Here is a 24492-nt window from a genome sequence, read left to right as displayed (position 1 = left end):
AACCCAGAAGAGGAAAGGTAAAAAGCAGAAGGAATGTGTTTGTGAAATATGTGCTCTTCACAGGGTGTTCTCAGGAGGGTCATAGTTTCACAGAGGTCTGATGGATCATGACTCTATCACATAATTACAAGGGATGCTGGGAAACATAATAATTTTTCCAGGCACATTATCTCTGAGAAAATTGTACAGGAGAAAGGGAAAATAAATATTGATATTGATAGGCAACTAGTAGTGTATATTGTGTGTCAGTTAATAGAACTCCGCTAATGACTTTTTTTTTTTTTTTTTTTGCTAATGACCTTCTTAAAAGAAAGTTTCTCTAGGCCAGACAATACATTCTAGAATGTTGGACCCATCAGACTAATAAGTGCCCATAGCCTTGCTCTATCTGTATGGATACACTTATGAAGGTGGCTGAAGATTGGCCCTATTTTTTTAAGGTGCCACATTACTATTATATATTTATAGCATTTTTATAATGAACTAAAAATGCAGTAATTTCTCTCATTGTGCTCTTCAGCCAGGTCTTCATTAAAATTTTGTACTTGCTCTTCAGAAATCCAGTGAAATCCATTGTACTCCAGTAGATTTCATTATGTATATCCTGGTCTGTGATTTCAACATGCTGAAATCTTTTTGAAACTTGATTGTGTTGTCTATTGCATCCACTATGTCTCCAAAATGTGTGTTGTATGCAAATTTAATAGTATTTTTTTATAATTTTGTGAGGAAGACATGCATGCAAACCTATAAGTAGGCTGCAATATTAGTAACAAGATGTATAGGTATAAGAGAGAGGAACTTGGAAGAACATGCATCTGCCTCAGCTTGCTAGATTCTGGAAGGTTAAGAAAGCACAGATGATACTAATTTTGAATATTAAAGATGAGATGAACTTTTGCCTAAGAAACCACATCTAAATAAATATTCCTAAAAGAAGGGATACAATAAGAAAGGGCCCAAGGGTGTGGCAGCATGGGATCACAAATGTCCTGATCTGGCATGTCAGAAGCATGAAAAGGGAAGTAGAAAATGAGGCAAGAAAGTAACAAGTTTATCCAGGAAGTTTGAACTTTACTGTTTTTTTTTTTTAAGATTTTATTTATTTATTCATGAGAGACACACAGAGAGAGGCAGAGACACAGGCAGAGGGAGAAGCAAGCTCCCCGTGGGGAACCTGATGTGGGACTCGATCCCAGGACCCCAGGATCATGGCCTGAGCCAAAGGCAGATGCTCAACCACTGAGCCACCCAGCTGCCCCTGAATTTTACTTTTGATTGATGGTCTTCAGAGATAGGCTTTCTGAACTAGATATACATTCTGGAAAGATTTTTCCCTACCTGCCTTTTAAATTTACAATGGCATTTTTGTTCCCTACAATGGCTGAGTAGACAATATAGGAGACTAGATCATTTGAGCCCTTTCTTCATCTGTACCATGTGATCTGATTTCCCTTCAGATGTGATGACCATATGTCTCATTTTCTACGACTTTGAATTTCAAATCATCTATCTTGTGGCTGCTCAAAGTATTCCCAGGCTTGTCAGTCCATGTGTTCTGATTTTTGTTCCAGAAAATGTAGCCAGTGGTCCTCTGATCCCATATTTCCCCTCTTGTGGGACATGCTCTGATGGGTCTTCAGCTACTTCAACATGTCTTTCTGGTCTATCACGGGAGATATCAGATCTGCAATGTGAATTAGAGAGCCAAAGAACACCATGCTTGCCATTCTATTTAATGACAATGAGAAATTCTAGTAATGAAAGGGGTAAGCAATAGCATAGTCTGTAGGCTTGTATTTTTGCCTGTGTACAAGAAGCTCACAACCTTAATTTTCACAGCAACATAAATATTATGACTATAATTAACCATGAATATTTGATGAAGTTGGAGAGCATTATCTACACTTGCTTAATATCACTGGATGTCATTCTAAATTTTGGATGCTTTTTAAGTATGGAAATGTTCTCTGTGTGCTGCCAAATTTCTAAACAAATGCCTGCTGGAAAATTACACCTTAGCCAGAACAATAACCCAAGTAAATAGGTAATAATGGATATATATCTTGCACATTAGCTCGACACACAGCATTAAAATGTCCCAGGACATTGAAGACTGAGTTTTTATAAAGACAATCAAAATAGACATAATAACCATGCTTCATCTGAGGAATTGATGCACTGCAAAAAGTATTTTTGTCATGTGATAAAGAAAGTGATGCCTTGTTAAAATGCCAGGGATTTTTAAGTTGAGAGGGGTGGGGGTATCTCTGGCAGACACAAATTTGCAGGTGGCATCTGGATGCTTAAAATAATCTGGGAGTCCAAACCGTGGTAGTCCACTGTGTGTCTAGGGCATTTAAAGCCCAAATGTTTTTGTCGAGAAACAAGATTGGTGCTTACTGGGTATTTTTTCCTAACTTTTTTATGCACAGTTTTGAAATTTTACAGTAAAGCTATGTGAGTTGCAATAAAAGACGGTTTCTGACAAATGTATTTTAGATATAAGGGCAAGGTACAGCCAGGGTTCACTATACCAGGTTTTCTTGGTTCTCAGAGGCAGTTTGCTTTATGGTGTAAGTTATTAAGACTCCTAAGTCTGTTGCATAGGGCTTGGTGCCTCTAAGGTTATTGGCACTAAAGATTGGTAGGCACTGGTAGATGAGGTACATTAAAGATGGCTGCAGATTATTTACTATTATTTGCCATCTTCCATTATTATTTATTATCTCCCATTGATAGGTGGAGTCTAATTCTTCTATGTCAGAATCTAAACTAACTTGCTTGATCAATGAGTATGGAAGAAATTATGTTATACTGGTTCTGAGTCTAGCATCTGAGAAGACCGATAGCTTCTAACTTGCTTGCCTTCTTAGAGCTTTGCACTACTATGAAGGAATACTGATGATGCAGAAGCCAACTTTGTTTTCTTTTTTTTAAATTTATTTGAGAGAGAGAAAGAGAGAGCACACACGTGTGTGTGTGTGTGTGTGTGTGTGTGTGTGAGAGAGAGAGAGAGAGAGAGAGAGTGCATGAGCAGTGTGGAGGGGTAAAGGGAGAAGCAGACTCCCCGCCAAGCTGGGACCCTGATGTAGGACTTCATCCCACAGCCCAGGGATCATGACCCGAGCTGAAGACAGATGCTTAACTAACTGAGCCACTCAGGCACCCCAGAAGCCAACTTTCTGTGAAGGAGTGCTTAGCCACATGGAGAAGCACATGTAGGTGCTCTTGTGGACAGGTAAACTTACAGTAATAGCCAGAATCAACTGCCAGACTTGTGAATGTTCCTTCTTCCAGATTATTCTGGAACAATCCAGCCCAGTCAAGCCTGCAGATGATTCAGCCCCAGCTACCATCCGAAGAGGGAACATGAAGAACACCAAGCATGAAGGACACTGCGTAGCTGAGCCTCAACTTCCTATAGAACAATGAGAGGAAATAATAATTGTTCACACTGTTAATAACTGTTTACATGAACTCACTCTTGACACTATTAAGTTTTAGGATAACGTGTAATGCAGCTATAGATGAGTAGATCAGGGAGGGCAATGGAAATGTGGGAATCATGAATCAGAAAGCTTTGTGCCTCCTCTTGTCCTGCCTCCTACCCATCTTCCTTTAGCCACAAGTGAGTTACCTCCTTTAGCCCTCCTTTAGGGGGGCTAGCTGAGAAGCATCCTCAGATAAACACATTAGACAAAGGAGTACAGGGCCACTGATACCCACTGCCAGCTTCCGTGTGTACTACCTTGTAGTCTGTTTAAGATCATGGGCTCAAACTGACTTTGTCCAAAACCCCACCCAAACCCCTACCAATTATGGGGCCCCAACCAATTTATATTGTCTTTGTGTGCCTCAGTTGTCTCACCCAAACCATGAAGGAAATTATATATGTAAAGTTCTTTAGACTAATAGTGCTGGCACCTAGGAAGAGCTCAGTAAATATTAGTTACTGCTATTGTTCCTATGATGTTGCTGGTGGTGATGATTATGCTGAAGATAATTTGACACTTGTAATTTGCCTTTCTTATGTCAATTTCTGGAGGTTTTTTCCTTATGTTAGATTCTGTCTTTTGTGAATCAAGTAACAAATGCTTCATTTTATTCTGTGGCCTTCCATATGGTTTTATCAGTGGTTATATAAGAGTTTTATAAGAAATTTTAAATATGGTTGTTTAATATTTTATGTAGCTTGCCCTCGTTATTTGCTAGAAGTGATTAAACATCAGGAAAATAAAAATGATGATACAGTCAAAATTTTAACTGACCTCCACTTAATTAATTAATGGAGTTAATCATCATTCTCCATGCTGTCTGGGGATTGAACTGACTCATGCTTCCCATACATTGACAGCTCAGGGCTGGGGCTGCCTCTGGTACACTGTCTGTAGCTCTTCCATGAATTGTTTGCTGTGTAGCCTTATTTATGGAAATCCCCAAATTTCTCCAATGTAATAGTCAGAGGAATAGTAGAAGGAATGAGTGGACTCAGAACGTGTCGCTTGGACCAAGCAAGAATTTTTGGCCAATCATCTCTCTCAGCTTTGAGGGTAGATCCTGATGAAGCTAGCGCTAAGTTGTCCTAAGTCAGTAACTGAAGAAGGCTTCTCAGTGGTGTGTATGTGTTTTCCCTTGTGTGCACCGGTGCATGTGCACACGCACCCCTGAAAGGGGAAGAGAGGAAGAGGGTGAGCAACAGCTGTGACCGGGTGGTGTGTCCCCAGGCTCTGCCTCTTGTCTTTCTGCTCTCTGCCCTCCTGCCGTGTTCATTTTGTGCTGGGAGCCCAGAAGCAGAGTAGTAGCCTGGGGTTCAGCAGTCAAGGTGGAGACAATCAGAGCCTTCATCATAGCTTGAGGAAAGGGGTAGAAAGAGAGCAAAACAGAAGGACAAACGTTTTCCTGTGTTTCCCTGCATTTTGGAGAAACAATGACTACTGACTAGTCAAAGTCTCCTAACAGCACACTTATCATAATACAACACAAATCACTGGCTCCATTTTTTTTTTCTTTCAGCCTCTATCAGCAAAACTATTTGGGTTGAGGTGCACAGGAGAAACACTCCAACGGTTTGCTTGCTCTGAGCCCTCTCAGGACTCCCTGGCTGCTCGAATGTATTCCTGAGGTTTCCTGGGAGGCCAATGATTTGCACAACACGTCCTTCCCCAGGTCCCAAAGCCAAACATTGACATATTCCAGCTATCATTTCACAATGCCTTACTCCAGGAAGCTTGCTTTGTGCACTGAACTCGAAGAATCAGTCTGAGTGCCCTCAGATAAACTTATACCACCCATCTCTCTCAGTTTAAGACGTGTGCTGTGGAATGGAAGTGTTTTGTTAATGCTTAGCATGACACAAAAGCTGTTTCTGCATTTTGCCATCATACATTTCTCCCATCCTTAGCTCAGCATCTCTGTGCTATGGGGAGAGGTGCCACACAATGCACAGATGGAGTGGGAATGGGGGAAGCTTTCTCTGGGGCTCAAAACTCATTCTGCCATATGCTGTTCTCTCTCCTTTTGAATTCTGTCAAGCACACTGGCCACTGGCTGGCACAGAGTGACAAAGATGGAGAGGCTTTAATCAGTTGGAAGTCTTCAATTTATAGCTATTTCAGAACTTCTTTAAGTAAAAAGGACAAGCATCAATATAAATTATTTATTTGGAAAAAAATCCTGCTTCTCTCCACTGTAAATTAATTTTTCCGGGGATTCTGTGTGATCACAATAAAGTAAGCACTTTGAATTAGCCTGTTTATGTAATACAGAAATGATTTTAAAACCCTCACAGATTAAGATATAGTTTTATTACCTGTCAGTCTTCCTTTTCATGAATGTCCCAGTGAGCACTAACATTTTTTATGTGTCTCTGCACAACTTAAATTATAGGCCTGCTTATTTTTTATTTTAAACATAAATAAAATTTATTATCACCAGAGCAGTAGTGAATCCCAATTTTTCTTTTTTTTTTTATATATACCATCAGACCTGTATAGAATGAAAGAAATTTTGTTCTTATGTGTTCTTATAGTTTTTCAAAACCTTTAATCCCAGCTTTGGTCTTTTTGTTCCTTGTTTATGTTGTCCTATAATTTTTTTGGTTTGTGTTAAAATACAATAAAAATGGCCCAAATTATTTTAATTCAACATCCTGTCTTTCATTTGATACTTTCTTCCAGATGAATTACATTGATGAATTTTAAGAGATTGTCTTTTAAGTTTCAAATGGGATCCCCTCTTGTCAAGTTACTATTGTTAAAATGGCAAAAGATTTTTCCAGACAGGAGAGACAACTTAATCAAAGTAACCTATATCAGATATCTTCCTTCAGCTTTAAGATTATTAAGTGAGTTGACCCCTGCAATCATGGCAGTAGCAATTTTGGCCAAGAATAGAAACTAGTCCAACTGAATAAGTGGTTTCAACAGATGTCTTGTGGGAAGAGGGAGTTATTCTTCACAATGTCTACTTAAAGAGGTGAGGCATCCCTGATGATCTTACTTTATAGTGTTTAAAAAGAATTATCTGAAGCTTAGACATTAGCAAAAGAAGTTACTAGATGTTCTTTTTGGGTGTGGCTATTATACCTCTTAGGGACAGGGTCAATTTGTAGACTTCTGTCCAACAGAGTCAAGATAATTTCAGTTTTCCACTGAACCCAGCACTAATCTTATCCTGGCAATTCTAGCTTTTCCAGTGCTCTTTGCAATAATGTTGTATCTTGTTGTTTCCCTCTTTAAGAAGTTCAATAAAATACTCAACACAGGCTCATTCTATATCTGCATGATGATCACAATCTCACCTTTGTGAGACTTTAATTTTTTTTTAATTTATTTATGATAGGCACGCAGTGAGAGAGAGAGAGAGAGGCAGAGACACAGGCAGAGGGAGAGGCAGGCTCTATGCACCGGGAGCCAGATGTGGGATTCGATCCCGGGTCTCCAGGATCGCGCCCTGGGCCAAAGGCAGGCGCCAAACGGCTGTGCCACCCAGGGATCCCTTTGTGAGACTTTAATAACTATTTCATCCCATTATGGATTCCATATCCATCAGTTTATTTTGGCCTTTCCCAAATTTATTTATGTCTCTGTTTTATCTCTGCTTGTCTCCTCAAAGTTTTAAAAAAAAAACTCCCAAATTCTGTTTTTCTAATACTGTACTATGAAATCCATATTATATGCCATACCAGACCATAAGAGAAAAGCCCTAAGGAAGGAAAAATAAAATAAGATGGAAAGAGAGAGGGAGACAAACCATAAAAGGCTCTTAACTACAGGAAACAAACTAAGGGTTGCTGAAGGGAGAGGGGATGGGAGGATGAGGTAACTGGGTCTTGGGCATTAATGAGAGCACTTGATGTAGTGAGCACTGGCTATTATATGCAACTGATGAATCTAATGCAACCTCTGAAACTAATACTACACTATATGTTACTTAAATTAATTTTAATAAAAAGTAAAAAAAAAAAAAAAGAAAAAAAGAAAAGGAAAGGAAAGCCCTAAAGTTTTTATTTTGACAATGTTAGACACTACTTCTTTCCTCTAACTGCTTTCCTTTAGGCCTTTTCCAGCTTTGACATGTCTTTCTGGAAGTTGGCGAAGAGAATTTTTTTTCTGAGTATGTCCAAGAGCAAAATTATCAGAGAGAGAGAAAAAAGAATTGTCATGCCATACTAGGTACTTTGACATACTTATTTGGATCTAATCTTTATGGTACCCTAATGAATTTATATGTATTGTCATTATTTATAGATGAGGTAATTGAGACTCAAGCCTGTTCATCTGGTGATTCTTTTTTTTTCTTAAAGTTTGTTTATTTATTTGTTTGGTAATCTCTGTACCCAATGGGGGGCTAGAACTCACAACCCTGAGATCAAGAGTCTTTCACTCTTCTGATTGAGCCAGCCAGGAAACCCCTCCCCTCCAACCTTTGTTGTTGTTGTTGTTAAGTTTGTTTTTGGGAAATGGTAGATTCTTGATCCAATCCTAGTTTTGTCCAAAGCCCATGTATTTTCTGTTATTCAATATCACTTAAACCAATTTTACATTCTCATTGCAATTAACCTGTGGCGGATACAATAAGATGATGCACCCCCATGAGGAATGAACAACATGCTGAATATCATGACCTGGTGCCAAAATCACATAAGGTGCAGGATTACATTTTCAAAATGAATAGACTTTGAAAAGCTGCTATCTTCTCCGTTCCTTTTTCTTGTTCTCACCTTGACATGTTTGGATGTGTACCTAGCTTTCATGGTCATCAACATGAGCAAAAATATCATTGCAATTGAGAGGACCCATGAAGTAGTAAATAATTGGGCCTTGGTAGATGTGGGCAATTTGAAATCAGGTGGTCCCAACAAATAAGTTGGCTTATACATGGGATAGGTATTGAGAAGAAGGGCAATGGCCAGGTTTGTTAAACAGAGCAAGATATATGAAAATGTAACCAAAAGCAGAACCATCGGTAGCCGGTAGCCATTGTTCACACATGTTCCTTATTTGCCAACTTGATTGGGTATTTTGTGATATTTTAATTTCCTTTTTGTTTCTCTTTAATAAGAAACAATCTAGACCTGCTGAAAGAACCTCTGCAGACTTCAGTGGTGATCCATTCATTTGGTTACTTCAGCACCACTCATAACAAGAGATCACTCTACTCTGCCACTGTTCTACCCAAATAGAATTGTTAAATTTGAAGTAACGCATAGAAGAAGTAGTTGAATTAAATAATGTGAAGGATACACAATTTCATTTATTTATTTTTTTGGTTCTTTTTTTTTTTAAAAAGATTTTATTTATTTATTCATGAAGCAGAGACATAGGCAGAGGGAGAAGCGGGGTCCATGCAAGGAGCCTGATGTGGGACTCTAACCCAAGACCCCAGGATCATGACCTGAACCAAAGGCAGATGCTCAATCGCTGAGCCAGCCAGGTGCCCCATGCAATTTCATTTAACATACTTAATTGTGTTTTTAAAATTCCAGATGAAATTCTAAAACTAAGTATCCTTTAGAACTCACATTTTTTGCCTCTCAGTTTTATTTTCTGGGTTAAAAATAAAAGAAGATTTCCATGCTAAGGACAATAAAGATAAGGTGCAAATTTCCTTCTTTCAGGGAATGTGAATGGGTGAAGAGATGTTTCTAATTTTCAGGACAAATGTGCTTCTTTTCCAAGACTCTTAGTCATTACAAACCTTGCAACTTTGCTTAGAGAAGATATTGAGGGCAAAATATTTCTATGAGATTCATGCTAGAGAAAAATGATGAATCATCTCAATTCTAATGTGGAAATGATTTTTCTGTAGCTTTACTTGTACTGTGAAGAGAGCTCTACACCTGCTGCACACTATATTTTATCTTGAGTTTAAGAGAATAGAAAAGATGCTGCTATTTATTCCTCAAAATAGTACTTGTGCATCCACATTCTCTTCCCTAACAGAATTTCAGCCCAGCCTGAAATGAAGGTCATACCAAGTACCAAAGATGTTTCAGTTTTAAGATGGATAATCACAGCAGCTATTCCAGTTATGAAAAAGTTTTGCATGAAGTCATTTACTTGTATCTTGTACTAGAGTAGAAACCTAATAGTTGCCATTGGGTATTCAGGAGATATTTTATTGCTATCTTAAGAGGAATAGTATTATAAGACTATTGCTATCTTAAAATTTTCAGCTAATTAATGAAAATGTAATGATGTTAAATTACTTAACACTGACAAAAAAATAAGAATCCTTGTAGAAGACACAGGGAATCATTTGATTTAGATCCTGACAACTGGGTAGAAATCTAACACCAATGACTGTAACACAGGCCATATGGAGCTACTGACCACAATTCCTTTGTTTTCATATAGACTTATTCACCTAGGTTACCAGAACAACCAAATCCTGGGCAAGCTTAATTTAATTAATATTTGAAGACATTCATTAAACCTCTACCCCATCCAGGAGATACTTCTCATTACATGAAGAACACTATTCAGCATCCTTGCTGTGGTCCAGCAGGACCAAGATATCTGATGCTGGCTAAATTTTATCTCTGACCTTCTTACTTGCTCTGTTGCACTCACATGGTTTCTATACTTAAATACACCACACTTTTTCCCACTTTGGAATTCATATCTCAATTCAGAATTCATACTTGCTGCTTCTTTGCCTGGAGCACTCTTCTCAGCCTTCATGTAGATGACACCTTATCTCTTAAGATTCAGCTTAGAACATTTCTTCCAAGAGTTCTTCCCTGGCCAATGGGACTGGACTCCGACCCCCATTCTTTCTTCCTTTTCTCTGTTTTATTTTCTTCTTATGATTTGCCACTATTTAAAATAGTCTAGTCTATTTAGTTACTTATTTGTGTATCATTTGTTTCCAAACCAGGGCAAAAGGTCTGGAAAGGAAGGACGTTACCTATCTTGTTCACTATAGCATCTAGGACTCTCATTCAGAGTGCATACTCCCAAAAAACATAGAAAGATTATTGAGAGTTTATAAGTTTAAAGGAAGAGAGACAGAAACATACACTTATTTTACAAAGTAGAAAGTTGAAAGTCATGCAAGAGAATTGAATTGTGAACGGGCATTCCTATGAGGAAATAAGTATTTCCAACTATGGAATCAGGTGTCTCTAACAGGAACAGCAAAACAAAACAAAACAAAACAAAAAACAAAACAAAAGTAACATTTTTTTGTTACTGTGCCATGAAATGGGTATATTTTTATATATAGATAGGAAGGAAGGATGGTCTTAAGTCTGTTTAGTAAGTTTCAGTATGAGATAAACTAAGATTCAAGGAAAGCAGTGAACAGCTCAGGGAAAAGAAGGTAAGTGAGTTTTACCTAAGTAAATGACTTTATATGGAATCAGTGGTGTCTTACATCCAGGCTCCAACATCCTGTATTTGGGTTACTGTTGTGGGCTGAATTGTGCTGTCCCCAAATTCATATGGTGAGGCCCTAAACCCCACTACCTCAGAATGTGACAGTATTTAGAGATACAGTCTTTAAAGAGGTGATTGAGTTAAAATGGGGTCATTAGAGTGGATCTTAGTCCAATATGTTTGCTGTCTTAGAAGAAGAGATTAAGCCACAGCAACACACTAGGCAGGCAGAGGCACAGAAGCAGAACATGTGAGGATCCAGAGGGAAGCAGGGAGAGGGGCCTCAGAAGAAACCAAACTTGCTAACACCTTGACCTGGGACTTCCAGCTTCCAGAACTGTGAAAAAATGAATGTCTGTTGGTTAAGCCACCCAGTGATACTTTATTATGGTGGCCTTAGCAAACTAATATAGTCATCTTGAGAATTTCAGCCTCTCTCTGTCTGTTTTCTTGTCTGAAATGTTGCTATACCATAGAGATAGTAAAAGAATCATGAAGTCATTAAAGGTCTTTTTAAACTAGAATAAATTTAGAGGGTGAAGATATGTTTAAAATAGTCACAGTGTCTGATGTTAGCTTCTCTTTATTCTCTCTCTTGATTTGAGCAGTAGCAAGAACTGTGGGGTTAGTCTGGCTAATACATTTGTAACACAGTTGACAATATCAAGGGCTTTACTTGGAAAGGAATATCATATCTGTATTAGAGAAAGGGCTGGGGGAAGTTGCCAGGATAAGAAGTCAGAAGGAGGGGATCCCTGGATGGCTCAGTGGTTTAGCGCCTGCCTTTGGCCCAGGGCGTGATCCTGGTGTCCTGGGATCGAGTCATGCATCAGGCTCCTGGCATGGAGCCTGCTTCTCCCTCTGCCTGTGTCTCTGCCCCCCCCCATATATTATATATATATAATATATTAATTAATTAATATTATATATTATATGTATATTATTATATATATTATATATATATATATAATTAAAAAAAAGAAGTCAGAAGGTAAAGCGAACTCTTTGGTCCATGCTGGTCTTTGATTCTGCTCTAAAGTCTACCCTGCGAGTAGCCACCCACTGCAGACACAGGCTTGCCCTAATGAAACTGTATTGCATGCCACTCTGTCCCTCTCTCTAATCTGTACAGTTCTTAAGGATTGGCTCTCCATTCCAACCTCCACCATCCATGCCTGGCACAAGGCTGGCACTCAGTCCACGGTCCAGTGAGGGTTACTGAAATCTGTGTCTTGCCTTCTCTGACCATGTGTGATTGCAAGGGGGAATATATTGTAGTGGAATGTTTGGAGTCAAACTCATGCCTGAGTTTGGGTCCAGGACTCAAGGTTTTCTACCTTTGTGACAATTTGTATTTGCAGATCCTGTTGGAGATCTGGTTTGCTCCCTTGGCCATTTGAGATAATGATACCCAACCACCTCATCATTTATTTTAGGCAAAATAGTACAGATAAAGCACTTAGGACAGCTCTAGTATTAGATGATGTTGAATGTTTAATTATTATTGTTTAGGGTATTATATCTGTCTATTGTCTTTGAACCAATGTGACCTACTCATGTGTCAGTTCTGGAAGGACAAGGTCCGAGTTGTTTTATTTTATCTGTATTATATACTATTTGAAACCAGCACTTTCATTGATTAGTTGATCTTTTTATCTAGCAAGATAGTAATGAGGACTACTGAGAGCTCATTTCTTTCTATAAAAATAAATCCATAGGTAACTAGGAGCTCAGAGCCTGTTGAGTAAGAAAGCTTTCCTTGATCAAAAACACTTACCAGATTTATAGTGGCAACCAATGTTTCTGCTTTCATTTATGGTTCTTTGATTCTTTATATATAATTTGAGTGAACTAAACCAGACAGCCAGATCACAGTGAATTTTGCCTAATTGCATGTAACCTTTTCACTTATACATTTTTGTCTGTTGAGGCAATCCAAAAGCTACCCCGAGGTACTTATTTGCTTATTCCTCTAATTAAGCCAAGCTGTCTATAGCCTAGAATTCTAGTCTCAAATGGTATTCTGTTTCTGCAGCAATGACCTCTGTCCAACCCCATAACATGTTCCGGCATTTGCATTGTGTGTGGAAGCCGCTGCATTGTGCACGCTCCAGGCTGTGTTTCTGGATAGTCACGTCATCTAGGAAGTCAGGCTCATTTATCATCCCTGCCATGCATTTGCAGGGCTGCATGAAGAGAAATATATCTGGAAGCAGGCAGTGATGAAGCCACAGAAGAGAGGAGTAAGAGGTGGAAAGGAGGCATGGGGGTGGGAATGTAGAAGTAGGAGCATCTGAATGCCAGAAGGATGGGCTCCTGAGTCACATTTCTGATTCTGATGAGAAGGCTTCGCAGTGACAAAATCTGGGCCTTCTGGATCCCCGTATGTCTTCTACCACATTTTGAAACACAGATTGTGGTGGTGAGGGCCCCCACTTTTTTCATACCTTCCCATAGCCACCCCTTGGGGTAATCCCCTCCTACACTGCCTGTGAGCTAGACCATGGTATGATAGCAAATATAACACGGAGGCTTGAAAAGTGTTTGCACATGGTGGCTTGCTTTCTTGCTGCTCTTGGAACCCCAGGCCTGTCATAAAAAAAAAAAAAAAAGCAAAACAAAAAAAAAAAACCCTAAATTAACTACTTCTGAATGAGAGACCACATGGAGAGAAGCCCTTCTCAATCCACCTGTCCCATCTAGGACCATTGTAAAGAAGCCAGACCCAGCCGTCCCCATAAAGCACTTCAGTGAGCCCAGTTAAGAAGGGTCAAGCCTGGCCCAGAAGTGCCCAGTCGAGCCCAGCCCAAAGTACTGACCTGCACTAAGTTTTGGGATGGTTTGCTACCCAGCAAAAGACAACTGATAAACACTCTCATGGTTGACTTGCTGGCCCATGTCAGGAATAATTCCAGTTCCGTGTTTCACGAGTGTTTTCAAGATCCCATCTGAAAGACTCTACTCTAAAATAAGAAAGCAGTTAAATAGGGCAGCCTAGTTTATGATCATCATTTGATAAGGGCATTTTCCAGAATAGTCTCTCCTTGTGACTTGCAAAGATATTTGTGAGGGGAAAAGTAGGTGAGGAAAAGATTCTCAAGATACTGGTGCTAAGAGGAGGGCATTACTTAAGCACAACAGCATTTTGAAACCAGAGAATCTTGAAATCCTGTAGCTTAGTGGATCACAAATGTGATATGGGGGGACGTTTCCACTGTTGCCAGAAAACCAACCCTGTCTCTCTTGTGTCTTGAATATAATGCTTAAAGGAACTCTGTGTCAAATTTCTGGATCCTTTCTCAAGCTCCCAGGAGGGTTCTTACGTTTGACTTGAGGGGGTGATGTAGATGAAAGCTAGGAAAATGTGATATTTGTTATTTTCACCTTAGGATTCATTCATTCAGTTCATTTGTCTGTTCAGCAAATATTTTGTGAGTGGTCTTTGCCAGGTCCTGTGCTACTTTGAAAAGCTTGCAGTAGCTGCACAGGGGAGCAGAGGAAATAGCTATGAATTCCTGTGATTTTTCCCAGGAAGCTGTCCACGGCTGCAATAACAGCTTCACAGCATGCTTCAATTCTCTTCCCAGCCACCCCAACTTCACAGTTATCTCAAGTAAGTTCAGCTTGCATGTTTTGGGATACTTCCTCCCCACTAGGGAGCAAGGGATTCTGCATATGGGACCTGGCCAGGCCTTATCCTCTGCATAATATGGGACCTGGCTGGGCCTTATCCTCTGCGTAATATGGGACCTGGCCGAGCCTTATCCTCTGCATAATATTCATTCATGAGAAAGAATAATGATAGTAAAAGCGAGCACTTAGAAATTGTTTACAGTGTCACCATGGCATGGCACTGTTCCAACGCTTTACATTAACGAACTGGTCACTGAGTTCCTTTGATCAATGAAACCATGTGAGGAAGGCCTTCACTTGTCTGCACTACAGGGTGGAGGCCCATCACATTACCACCTGTGGAGTTACCTTGGTGGAAGACGACTACTGATGAGAGTTTCCATGAGGCTGCTCCAAGTTTGTCTTCAAGATGTCTAAACAAATCCTGCCTGGAATGCTCTGACCCTGAGGTCTCATTCAAAGCAGCCGTATATATGTGGCTTTCAAAGCTTCATATGAGAACTACCAATGATGTTTCTCTTCCCCATAATATGACATTAAGGGCTTAGCTATACATATTTAGAAGCAAGATAACAGGGATCCCTGGGTGGCGCAGCGGTTTGGCGCCTGCCTTTGGCCCAGGGCGCGATCCTGGAGACCCGGGATCGAATCCCACGTCGGGCTCCTGGTGCATGGAGCCTGCTTCTCCCTCTGCCTGTGTCTCTGCCTCTCTCTCTCTCTCTCTGTGACTATCATAAATAAATAAAAATTAAAAAAAAAAGAAGCAAGATAACACTTGCCCTGTTATTAGCTGGAGAGAGGTGATTCGTTTTATTGATGTGCTTCATAATTTATATGTGTTAATTATCCTCATTTGTATGTATCAAAGAGTTCCTATAAAAGTAATAAGACAACTATGTAGATCCAGGAGACATGACCTCAAAAACATTCCTTTCCTTCTTATTTGAGGGCAAAGGCATAAGAGCTCCAGAAAAATGTCCTGCTTGTTCTGGTTAATTTTATGTGTCAGCTTGACTGGGCTACGAGGCACCAACATTTGGTCAAACATTTTGATGTGTTTGAGTATGTTTCTAGATGAGATTAATATTTCAATTCACAGACCGAGTAAAGAAGATTGCTCTCCCCAGGTGAGTGGGTCCATCCAATCAAAGTCTGAATAGAACAGAAGGGCTGCGTAAAAGGCTTCTCCTTCTATGTGACTGTTGAGTTTAGACATTGATCTTTTCCTGACTTTGGACTTACATGGAAACATGGATTCTTCTTGGGTCTTGAGTCTACTAGCCTTCAGAAGGCAACTATGCCATGAGCTCTCCCAGATCTCCAGCTTGTTGCCTAAGATCTTGGGACTTAGCCTCCATAATCATGCGGAGCCAACTACTTATAATAAATCTAATCACACACACACACACGCACACACACACACACACAAACACACACACACCTGCTGGTTCTGTTTCTCTGAGGAACCCTGCTTAATATACCTTCTTCCTCCCATTCCTCAAGGGAAGCTGACTTCTGAACATCCTCACATCCGACATTCTGCAGATGTTCTGTTGCTCATACTTTTTTTCTGCCCACTCCCTTGGATAACACATGTGGAACCTTCCCTTATAGTCCAACCAGCTTTATTCTGCATAAGGGCACTCATAGCTATATGCTCAGTCTGCTTCTCTGTTTCTCCTGAGATCACAGCCTGGCTAGAGCCCAAAGTCTTGCAGAGCCCAAGAGGGTAGGTTTTATAGCCTCAGCAGTGACTTGAAGGCTATGACAAAATTGGAACTAGAACTCCAGGATGGGCACAGAGCCCAGAGTGTGTGATTCTGGTACATGTGCAGCAATGTGTCTGTGCCCTGGGAAAGGGAAACCAAAGGGACTTGTGAACCACTTGATAATTTCTTTAGTAATTTCTTCACCTTTTCTTTACAATTATAACAAAGGCATAAGGCATCAGGGGCCTACGTATGCATAGATAGAAGTTAGATGACACACTTGTTATTAACTGAGGAGGGGGATTCATCTTATTAATATGCTTCGCAGTATGTATGTGTTAGCTGTCCTCATTTGTGTATATTTGTATGCATCAGATTCTAAATAGGTATAATTAATATTAATGAAGCTTTAATGTCACATATGAGCTAGAAGTCAGACAGTGCCACTGGATTGACTGAACTTAAGTTCATGTAACCATGGATATAAACACTGGAATATACTGCATTCTGAAAGGTATATACTTAACAATTTATATTTTTATTATAGGTTTCCAAGCTAATTTTTTCACCTGGAATAAGGATTACCAACCAAACCCAATATATATTCCTTTTCATGGAATGTCAAGCACCACAGGGATGCGTTGGCAATACTTATTCTCTATCATCATCATCATCAACATCATCATCATCCATGATCAACATCATATTCAATCTGAGTGGTATAAACACAGAAATCGTACTTCCTGGGTTTACATCCTGGCTCTGCCTCTTAAGGTTGACTGACAGTAAACAATGATTATACCTCATCTGAGTTTTCATATATACAAAATGTGGGCATAAGTAATACCTCTGTCATAGGATGGTTGTGACAGGTAAACAGACACAGGATTTAAATGGATTAGCAGACTCTCTTGCATGTGATAAACATTTAATAAATATTAGCTACTCTTTTCATCATTACTGAGTTTATATTTGCATAATGCTTCACAGTTTAATCCATTCACATTTAATGGTGTATTTAATTTCCATTTGTTCCATCTGTTCTTTGCTCTTTGGTTTCCTCTTTTCTGTCTTCTTTTAGGTATTTTTTAGTATTTTATTTTATCTCTTCTATTGAACTTCTAGATACAACTGTGTGCATTTGTTTGTTATTGCTTCTTCTAGAGACTACACTGTATAACATTAGCTTTTCACAGTCTATCTTCCAATACTCTATTTCACAAACAATGTAGAATCTCACAATAGTTTGATACCATTTTCTCTCTCCTGTCCTTGGTACTTTTTATTTTGTTTTGTTTACTTTTACATACACTCTAAAATTCAAGATACTTTGTTTTACTATAAACTTTTAATAATCTCTTAAAAATACATGTCTGTATATGTGTGTGTGTGTGTGTGTGGTATGTGCATAAAGTTTTAAAAAGTTTTTAAAATTCTTACTTAACAACTTTCAAGCATTTTTTCATTGTTTTCCTCATATTTACCATTTCTGATGTTCTGTATTTCTTCTGATAGATTTGGGCTTTCTTTTGGTGTCATTTTTCCTGTCCATAAAAACTTCTTTGGACATTTCTTCAGTGTAGTTTTATGGCAATGAATTTCTTATTTGTTTGTATGAGTGAAAATGTTTATTTTGACTCAGTTTTTAAATACAATTTCATTGGATAAAGAATTCTTGGTTGCCAGGGTTTTTGCTTAGTTGGTTTTTAATTTCAGCATTTTAGAGATGCTCCACTGTCTTCAGGCCTCCACTGTTTTGAGAAATCAAGTTTAAATCTGATTTTTGGTCCTTTGAAGAGAATGATATTCTTTTTCTGACTGCTTTGAAGATATTTTATTTATCTTTAATTCTCTGCATTTTAACTATGATGTGCCAAGGTGTGGTTTCCTTTTATTTGTCTTACTTCAGATTCACTGAACTTCTTGGATCTGTGGGTTTATGTCCCTTATCAGTATGGGGAAATTCTTGGCCATTTTCTCTTCAGAATTGTTTCATCCCATTTTCTCTTTCATCAACTTGTGGGACTCAAATTAGATGTGTGATAGACCACGTGATATTGTCCCACATATCTCACATGCTCTATTCTTATTCTCTTACCTCTGTGTTTTGGTTTGAATTATTTTCATTCACCAAGTTACTAAAATTTACCTTTGCTCTATCAGTGTGTCATTAAGTCTGTAAAATTAATTCCACATTTATAATATACTTTTTTAGCATTTTATTTAATACTTCCTCTCTGCTGAAATTACCTTCATTTCACTCAGCACGTTCCCCTTTTCCACTACATCTTATAACATTTTTATTACAGTTATTTTTTTTAATTTTTATTTTTTGTTATGATAGGCACACAGTGAGAGAGAGAGAGAGAGGCAGAGACACAGGCAGAGGGAGAAGCAGGCTCCATGCACCGGGAGCCCGACGTGGGATTCGATCCCGGGTCTCCAGGATCGCGCCCTGGGCCAAAGGCAGGTGCCAAACCGCTGCGCCACCCAGGGATCCCTATTACAGTTATTTTTAAGTCCTGTCTGATAATAGCAACATATTGCCAATCTCTGAGTCTGCTTCTATTAACCATTTCCTCTCTTGACCATGGTTCACACTTTCTTTTTCTTTTTCTTTTTCTTTTTTTTTTTCGGTTCACACTTTCTTGCTCCATTATGTGTCTTTTATATTTTTTTAAATTGTATATGGGACATTATTCATAATGCTTGTAAATGGCATTTAGCCCCAGAAAAAGAGCAGGAAAAGTCCTGACATATTACTAATGTGTATTAGGAGGGATTCTGCAAGATCAATTTAATCTATAGTTCAACTGGTTCTAGACTCTGCTGCAGCTGTAGTTGAATGTAATTTACCAATCTTCAAATATTTTGAAGGCATAATCCAGATGCTCTCTTCAGAAAGGCTTGCAATCTGAGTATTAGCCAGACTTTAGTAATCATTTTCTGCCCTCACAGCCCAAATTTCAGCTTTTTAAGCAGCTGGTAATTCTCTTTTCTCTCCTGCTCTCTGGACTTTGCAAAACCTTTCCTTGCTTTCTTGCTCTTGCCTTTAGAATGCCACTAAAGTATGCCTAATGAAGGTCTAGAATACCTGACAGGGCTTCTCTTTTGCCTTGCCCTTCCCTGAGCCTTTGACAAATACTCCCATTCACTCATTTTGAGTATGTATGAAAACCCAATCTGTGGCTAGGGCTCCTTGGAATTTTAAAATTTATGCCATTTTGCATGCAGCCATGAAAAGTTTGCTAAAGTCCCACCTGGCTTCTCTGTTTCTCTTTCTATGAGGATTCTTCTTTTTCTTGTCACTCTGCCAACATGGGAAGTAACCATGAATCTCTTTCCCTCTAGAGGAGTTTGTCACCTTACAGAATGTAGTTCATTTAGGTTTTTTTTTGTTTTTCCTTTTTATTATACTTAACTATCTGATTTTTTTTAAGTTCTGATTTTGTAAATAAACTGGCTCATTCTAGCTGCTCTCCTATTTTTTTAAATACCCACAATCTTCTTGTATCTGTAAGGAGAATATTCCTCATATAAAAGACAAAAGCTTGCAATACTTTTTTGAATGAATGAATTAAATGAGCAAATAGATGAATTAAGTAAGGAGCACACTAGTTCCCCAAACTGAGAGTTTTAAAATAGAAGGTATGTTTCCATTGCAAGCTCTTCCTCTAAAATACAAGCAAAGTATCATTAAGCGTGCAAAGGTCACTCATCACTCTCTTACCCCACAGGACCATCCTTCTGTCTGACTTGCCATTTTGTTTCTCCCAGATGCAAACTCTGAGCATGGAAGTATGCATTGGAAGGAAATATCTCAAATACAACATAAATAATATTATGTAGTCAGCCCTAGGATATTTATGCATTAATTTAGTAAATGTGTGCTTGTGAACTAGGCTCATCTTTATACTTTTAATATTCTCCAACAGCGCTATGATGTAGTGATTATTATCTCCACTCTATAAGGAGTAAAGTGGGATTTAGAGAGTTCACACAGCTAGTAAGATGCATAGCTGGGCTTTAAACCTTTGCTGTTTTTATTAAATCATGAATTCCAAGTTATTCTAAATTTATTTCCTTATATCTGGCTAATGCTGCCAGCATTTAAACAAGCACTGTCCAATTCAGCCTCATTGACAATCCTGTGAGATAGTTTAGAGCAGTATTAAGATTCTATCTTAGAGAAGAAGAGGCTAAGGTCACACTGATACTAAACAGTACATTCAGCCCAAGACCCTAGGAGATCTGATCCAGAGTCAAGTACTTCTAATATACATCACTGCCCCTCATGTTCTCCTATTTAAGGCTTCGAATGATGACAGAGAGCTGGTAAATTTACCCTAACAAAAAATTCTGCTCTTTTTGATGAAGCTATGGAAGCTCTTTTAAGAAGCCAATTTTCATAGTCCAGAATCATTCTCTAATTAAAAATCTACACCATGGTAAAAGTCGAATGGTCAAAATATAGTCTATATTGTTATATTATTTAGCCAGAAGGAATCTCATTTTGTAGGGAGGGAAGCTTATTAACTTCAATGGTTTTTCTAAAAATTTGTTATTTTATCATGTGCAAGGTTGAAAAATGCAAAATGTCATATTAAGATAGCTGCAAGTATTTAGAATGCAAAGGTCACCATCTTACTCAGATTTAGAGTGTGGTTCCAGCATTTTCCTCTTCTGTTTCACTGGGACTTTTATTCAGCACTGAAAAAGCCATTCATTTTGTAAAGGTTAATTCACAACTCTGGGTTTGATGAAGTGCTTTGCCTATATCATCTGCATTTTAACACTGCAAAGGTGTCAGTCAAACCCTCTTTCCTGATCAGAACTGGTCTCCCTGTGAGACAGGGAAAATCCACCTTTCCTTCCTTGGCTCTATCTTCCCACAGAATTTGACTAGGGATTATATCACATAGATTACATTCCTCTTTTTTCCCTAGTCAATGGGTAGACAGAACTGTTGCCTTTTATTTCATGAATTCACTTTTCCTTTTAGCGTTTGCCTTTCAAAGTGTCACAAGTTAATGGCTGATATAAAATAATTGTAACCTTCTCTCTTCATATATCCTGGTGGGCAAAAAAAAAAAAAAATCCATTTTCTTTCTTTCTCTTCTTTCTTTCCCTCCTTCCTTCCCTTCTTTCCTCTTCTTCTCTTCTCTTTCTTCTCTTCTCTTCTCTTCTCTTCTCTTCTCTTCTCTTCTCTTCTCTTCTCTCTCTTCTCTTCTCCTCTTCTTTCTCTCTCCTCTCCTCTCTCCTCCTCTCCCTTTCTTTCTTTCTTTCTTTCTTTCTTTCTTTCTTTCTTTCTTTCTTTCACTGGACAATTTTAATTTGATTTCTCATACCAATAGGGAGCAGAAACATCTCAGGCACTGCAGGATCTCTCTTTACTTAGAGTACCTATTTCTAAGTACCCAGGTTAGGACTTCAGTGGTGCTCATTCATGTACAGGGGTAGGGAAGACCCTGACTATTGCCACATCCCATTGCTGGCTTAGGTGTCTGCATTCTTATCCACTTCTCAGCAGTCTGTTGATGCAGGTCACTAGTGTTGCCTCCATGTCTCATTTTAAGGCCTCTCTATGGCCACCAGTTCCTGGTGTCATATCCACACTGTTCTTGGTTGTGCCAATAATGATGTTCCTCACTTCACATAAGGGTTTGTGTAGGGCCTTCAATATTGTCTCTGGGCTACTGGCCCAAGTCCAGCATGAAGATGTTTCTTCTGCCCTCGGATTCATTGTCCAACAGCCTAGGGCTTACCATCTAAGTGGTATCATTTGAGCTGGGCTACCCCATCCCTAGCATGGGATAGAGAATATCTGCCATATTTTGCCTTTCTAGCATCTAAGCCTCTTTTGATTTGGGGAAAATCCTCCATTGCATTCACCTCTGGAGAGCACTAATTCATTACTTTCCTTTACAGAAGATAAAAGAGTTAAGTAATCTCACTCTATAGCTAACATAAGAGCACAGGACACAGCCTTAGTCATTTAAGTGTCCACCTTGTGGTTCCCACTGCTTTGTCTTTGCTGGTTTGGGCATGTAAATCTTTAAGTGTCCATTAATTCTGTGAGGCACCTCCTTTTTTCTGTTTGAATAACCAGAATCAGATTCTCTTTTTTAGGGCAGGCTGAAAGATGCTTGTAGCCTGAGGTGCCCAAGCAGATGGACCAGAGACCGCCTCAGAGAATTCTTGCATATGTGTGTTTGGGAAGCAGTAGAATATTTATGAAGCCAGACATTCTCAGCACAGGTTATTGGCATAAAGGGCCCTGATACTGGAACAGGGACCTGCCAAGGTTGGTACCTGAAGATTAGACAAGAAAAAAGACCCATCAGAGGTTGGCAGTGTGTAGCAAGGACAACACCTGCTAAGTAGACACTCCTCCCCATGTCTCATTATTATAGGCACCTCATCCTCTAGATGCCAATCAAAAGGAAAAGCTTAATGAGTGATCTTGAAAGAATGTGGGCTTGAAATAGAAATTAAATTCAGTTATAACTTAATTAAGTTAAATTTCTTGTATAATGAACTTGGTACTAAATGACATATATACTAGAAAGAGTAAAGCCAACTCAATTCAGAGAAAACAGAAGAGTTAGTTTATATACACTAATATACACTAACCTTTCGCCAATGCATTTATTTATAATTTCAGCCTGCCTACTTGCACAAGGGATTTGAGGCAGCTGAGCCTTGCTTGACATTCTAATGAGGCAGGAGCCCCATGAATCACCCCTGCCTGCCCACAGCACTGTTCATTAGAGGCTGAAGAGAGGCACTGGGGCTGCTCCAGGCAGAGAGAGCCTGACGCAACCATTAAGTAGCTCTGCAGTGACTCCCCCGACCCCGATCATTAGAGCCAGGCTGCAGCCACAGAAACAGAAACTGCTCACAACCTGAGAGTTTCATCTCCCAGGACCTTCTCTCCTCACGGCTTTATGTCAATAGAATGAAGTTCATTACCTTTCAAAAACACCAGCTTAGTCTGTTAGTGATAATAGGAGTTTTCAATCATCCAAGGGGGATGTGAAGGTACATCAAACAAGCTTTACATAAACAAAAGGATTTTACACAGGACTCCTTCCTATTACAGGGACTTCAGAACTCACTGGGAAAGGAAACCTGTTGGATGTGATATTGAGCGGTAGACCAAGATGGTATATGGTGTAGAAATGTATATGTGAACAGACTACTTTGTTTCAACAAGCACAATAATAGTAATCATTTGTGGCTGACACTATACTAAAAACCTCACACTTGTCTCAGATGTCACATGGACACTTAGTCTGCTTCTGAGCCTGCTTCTTCAGAACTGTAAGCCCCATGGCCTAAGTGTTGTCCACATCCTCCTAAGATTTTAGGAACTCATGTGGTATCATAGTCTCAGGGCCCCCATTGGATGTGGAGGAGTAAATAAATAGGTGGACAAGAACCTGACAGATATACGTTTTTAAATCCCATTTTGAGTCTTTTACAAAACAACATACCAAAGATCTTTAGATTTTCACTTTAAAAGTTTTAGGAAGAGCTGATTTAGGAATAAGACAAAGATAAGCAATAAACATATACGTCTTAGGAGACAGGATCTGTGACAGTGGGTCACCCCAGGGATTCATGCAAGACATGTCATATTTTCCACTGCCATAAATGTTATGGAAGGAAAGCACACAGCAAAATCTTCAACCTTGCATTTGATGCTAATCTTTTAGGGTGAAATACTGAGTTCAAGGTAATGTCTAATAAAATCTCTTAAGGCTCTAAGAGGGCAAAAGCAAAACTTAAGTTGAAGTTACTTAGCAAAACATTTATTACTGAGCACCAGCACCAGCTGGGTGTGAAGTATCACTGTAATTGATTTGGGGCATTCCAAAATGAACGAGATGTGGTCTCTGGTCTCACAGAGAGTCTCAATCTGGGAGTGGAAATAAATCTGAACATAAGGTATTCTGAGAATGAATGAAGAGTTGGGTAATGTTGTAGGGATCTAGAGAGGTTCGAGTGTAGACTGAGTTTAGAAAAAGCAAATATAAGGGTTCTGAAATGGGGTTTTAGTGCTGTAACCTGAAGGCACTGATTTAAGATCCTATCCTAGGTGGTCATATCCTGAAAGAGAAGACTGTGGTAATAACCTATGTTTTTGGCTAACTTCCTAAGAAGTCCCTCTCATTCTTAGGAGCAACAGAAAGTTAAAATTTTTATTATGGTGATTTGTAATCTTGACATATATTATACTTACTTGGGTGTTAAAAAAATGGAGC

General features: G+C 39.0%; 2 long non-coding RNA genes across 3 annotated transcripts in view; one reads left to right on the top strand and one right to left on the bottom strand.

Moving 5' to 3' along the window:
* LOC112669414 (uncharacterized) overlaps positions 1–24492 on the top strand; it is a 133010-nt gene that overhangs the window by 104672 nt on the left and 3846 nt on the right. The window lies entirely within an intron of this gene.
* Positions 1087–24492, bottom strand: part of LOC112669415 (uncharacterized) — a 65503-nt gene continuing 42097 nt past the window's right edge. The window contains exons 2-3 of the long non-coding RNA XR_004818714.2: positions 3252–3421; positions 1087–1687 (exon numbers count right to left, since the gene is read on the bottom strand). This is a non-coding gene — a long non-coding RNA (uncharacterized LOC112669415). The remainder of the gene's footprint in view (positions 1688–3251; positions 3422–24492) is intronic.

The sequence above is a fragment of the Canis lupus genome, chromosome 25 (assembly GCF_003254725.2).
Source record: "Canis lupus dingo isolate Sandy chromosome 25, ASM325472v2, whole genome shotgun sequence".
Taxonomy (NCBI): domain Eukaryota; kingdom Metazoa; phylum Chordata; class Mammalia; order Carnivora; family Canidae; genus Canis; species Canis lupus.
The sequence above is the reverse complement of the archived record's forward strand: the minus strand, read 5'-3'. Positions and strand labels throughout refer to the sequence as shown.